This window comes from Tupaia chinensis, unplaced genomic scaffold (genome assembly GCF_000334495.1).
Source record: "Tupaia chinensis unplaced genomic scaffold, TupChi_1.0 Scaffold144240_1, whole genome shotgun sequence".
Classification (NCBI taxonomy): Eukaryota; Metazoa; Chordata; class Mammalia; order Scandentia; family Tupaiidae; genus Tupaia; species Tupaia belangeri.
Genome location: NW_006204098.1, coordinates 6,528 through 10,654, shown reverse-complemented (window position 1 = coordinate 10,654; position 4,127 = coordinate 6,528). Strand labels below are relative to the sequence as shown.

The 4,127-nt window shown below is 39.5% G+C and overlaps 1 pseudogene; it reads left to right on the top strand.

Moving 5' to 3' along the window:
- The window catches only part of LOC102487957 (40S ribosomal protein S6-like), an 18,386-nt pseudogene extending 14,487 nt beyond the window's left edge, over positions 1–3,899 (top strand).
- Positions 3,900–4,127: the final 228 nt, after the last annotated feature.

The following is a 4,127-nucleotide window of genomic DNA, read 5'->3' as shown; positions in this document are numbered from 1 at the left end:
CAGGGCCCCCCAGCCCCTTTCCACCAGGAATCCCCAGGCTGGACGCTGCCGCCGGCTTGGCGGGGGCCCGGGGGGACACGCAGAGCCTGGAAGGGCCCACGATGTCCCACGACCGGACGCAGCCTTGGCGCCCGCCCAGCCCATAAACTTGAGTGGCAGGAGAAGCAAGAACCAGGCCTGCAGAAGATTTCTCATGGCTCCTGAGAACTAGTGATTTTGTGTGGTGCTCTTGCGCACCATTCAGTTTTGTATTTTGTACTTTTCTAAACTAATTTTTTTGTTTTTACTTTTTCAAATTTTTTTCTTTTTTTCCCTCTGTTTCTTTGTTAGTGTTATTGTTGTTTTTGTGCTCGCTGTTTCCTTTTCTTTTTCTTTTATCTCATCTATCTGCTCTTCAATCTTCATTTACTATGTTTCTAGATGAATCTAAGGGAACTTTAGCCAAACATCCAAATACTATTTGGGTTAACATATTCCTCAATATCTACTGAATCTGCTGCACAAAGAATCACAACGGAACAAAATAAATTCCAGATTACCTCTTTCTGCATGCTCCTGAATGTTCAGATTGAACTTCAAGTATTAGGAAGAAACACACCATCCATCAGATGACTAGAAATCCATTACATAAAATCCTGCAAGAAAACTTTCCAAAACTAGAAAGGCACTTAAAGATCCAGTCCCAAGAAATACAAAGGACCCCAAATAGAATCAACCCAACAAGATCGTCTCTAAGACACATTATAGCCAGGTTGAACAAAACCACAGACAAAGACAAGATACTAAGACTGGCAAGAGAAAAACTGCAAGTTACCTACAAAGGATAGCCAATCAATATGACAGCAGACCTCTCATTGGAAACAATGTGAGTGAGGAAAGAATAGGAAAATATATTCAAAGTGTTAAGGGAAAAGAAATTACAACCAAGAATACTGTACCCCTTAGGATTATCCTTCATGTGGGAAGAAAAGACAAGAACATTCTCAGATAAACAAAACCTGAAAGAATTTACCAGCAGCAGACCAGATCTCCAAGAAGTTCTCAAGGGAGTGGTATATCAGGAAGTTTAAATACAGACATACAGAAATAAGAGTTCAAAACCCAAGAAAATGGCCTACTTAATCATAGGGACAAGTCTCGAGTTGAATATTATATCCCAGAATTTAATCAGAAAAATCAAACTGGAACAGAAGATTAAGTACATGAGACTAAATGGGTGAAATAGAATTTTATGACTTTTGACTAAAACATTTCTGATTTTCTTGTCGGCTTTGTTGTCTAGTTTTAAGGATTTGTGTCCTGTCATGAGATGTCAATAGGTTTATGTACCTACCATTTGAACAGAATCCTAACCTATTTCCTGGCTTTAAGTTTCAAGTAGCATTTCTTATGATTTCTTTGATTTATGTTGAAACTACTTTCTTGAAGTTACCAGCTGAACTTGCTATTGAAACTAGTTAGATTATCTAAGAAATTGATCAAAACAATGTGGGAAGGAAAAGAATGGAAGACTACTGTAGACACCAGAGATAGTGTGAGAAGAGGGTGGGAAAGGGCAGAGGGTCAGAAATAGGGGTAATATATATAATATGTGCATGTATATTATATAACTAGAAATGTAAAATTTTGATGATAACATGCATGATTAAGCCACTATGCAGTATATTCTGGGTGGGAAATCACATTTTGTATGTTGTGATGATGCTTAGGGAATGAATGTAAATTAAGTTAAAAAAAAGTTTTATGAAAAAAACCTAAAACCATTTTTCTTTAAAAAAAAAAAAAGCATTAAAAATACCTATTTGAGGGAGCAGCAGTTCGCATAATGGCTGTGTTGCTGGACTCCCATGTAGTTGACTGTGGTTTGAGTCCCGGACCTGGTGGTTTAAACTCATGCTGGTTCATGTGCGTGTGTGTCCAAGATCCTGAGAGGAGAATGGAGGAGAAAAGATTACGGCATGGCCATGGGGGGTGATTTCTCGCTTTCTGTCTCTCTGTCTCTTTCTGTCTTTCTGGCAAGTGCACATGCCCTGTAGCAAAAAACTCTCAAAAAAATAAAATAAATAAACAAAACAAAAACCTATTTGATGGGACCAGCAGTTATCATAATGGCTATCTCATTGGACTTTTATGTAGTCCACCATGGTTTGAGTCCCAGAACCAGTGGCTTAAACTCATTCTGGGTGTGTTTGCATGCATGTCCAAAATCCCAAGAGGAGAATGGAGGAGAAGGGATTGTGGTGTGGTCATCCACCCCCCCCCATGGGGGGGGGGATTTCTCACTTTCTATTTCTCTATCTTTCTCTGTCTTTCTGGCAAGTGCATGCACCCTATAACAAAAGGACTCTCCAAAAAGAAAAAAAAACAAATTTGATGACTGAAGTAAGATACATAGTGCAAATTGGGTGCTACTTTATAGTATGTTCATTCTACTCACTAAGGTTTATGCCTAAAGTCAGACTTGTTTTCATGGATATGTATATATCAGCTGTGCTTGGTATTCATAATTTTTAGATTAATTAAGATCTTTGCTGGGGACCAGCAGTTAGCGTAATGGCTATGTCGCTGGACTTCGACATAGTTTACCGTGGTTCGAATCCCGGACCCAGTGACTTAAACTCACACCGGGTGCGTGTGCATGCATGCCCAAGATCCTGAGAGGAGAATGTAGGTGAAGGGATTGCAGCGTGGCCATCCCCCCTGGGGGGTGAGTTCCTGCTTTCTGTCTTTCTGTCTCTCTCTGTCTGTCTGGTGAGCACACATGCCCTATAGCAAAAACCTCTCCAAAAAAAAAAAAAAAAAGATCTTTACTGAATCAGTGAAATGTGTGTGTCTGGGGAAGGCCTAGAAAGCAACAGTAGATATCAGAGACAGTGTGGGAGGAGGGTGGAATATGGCACAGGGTGAATGATAGGAAATCAAGGATGGGAAATAAAGCAAAATATACAGGAAATAAGAAATGGAAAATTATTTGTTGACAATAACACATATGTTGATATGCTTGATTGAGCCAATATACCATGTATTCTGTATGGAAAAACCTCATTTTGCATGGTGTAATGATGTATAATGAAAGAATGTAAATAAATAAATTTTTAGGTTTCAAGATGAAGCTGAATATTTCCTTCCCAGCCATGGGCTGCCAGAAACTCATTGAAGTGAACAATGAACACAAACTTCGTACTTTTTATGAGAAGTTTATGGCCACAGAAGTTGCTGCTGACGCTTTGGGTGAAGAATGGAAGGGTTATGTAGTCCGAATCAGTGGTGGAAATGACAAACAAGGTTTCCCCATGAAGCACGGCATCTTGACCCACAGCTGTGTCTGCCTGCTACTGAGTAAGGGACATTCCTGTTATAGACCAAGGAGAACTGGAGAAAGAAAGCACAAATCTGTTCGGGATTGCATTGTGGATTCCAATCTGAGCGTTCTCAACTTGGTTATTGTTAAAAAAGTAGAGAAGGATATTCCAGGACTGACTGATACTACCGTGCCTCGTTGCCTGGGGCCTAAGAGAGCTAGCAGAATCTGAAAACTTTTCAATTTCTCTAAAGAAGATGATGTCTGTCAATATGTTGTAAGAAAGCCCTTAAATAAAGAAGGTAAGAAATCTAGGACCAAAGCACCCAAGATTCAGCGTCTTGTGACTCCCCGTATCCTGCAACACAAACGCCAGCGTATTGCCCTCAAGAAACAGCATACTAAGAAAAATAAGGAAGAGGCAGCAGAATATGCTAAACTTTTGGCCAAGAGAATGAAGGAGGCTAAAGAAAAACGCCAAGAACAGATTGCGAAGAGACACAGGCTAGGAGTCCTCTCTGAGAGCTTCTACTTCTAAGTCTGAATCCAATCAAAAATAAGATTTTTATGAGAAAGAAATAAATAAGATCAGATCTCAAAAAAATAAAATAATAAATAAATAAATTTAAAAAAAAATCATGCTGGTAATATATGTGTTTATGCCCCAAATCCCAGGAGAATAAATGAGAAGGGATTGTGGCATGGCTTTAGTCCCTGGGGGTAATTTCTTATTTTCCCTTACTGTCTTTCTCTATATGTCTTTCTGTCTCTCTCTCTCTCTCTCTCTCTCTCATGAGTGCACACACCCCATGGCAAAAACTGTAAA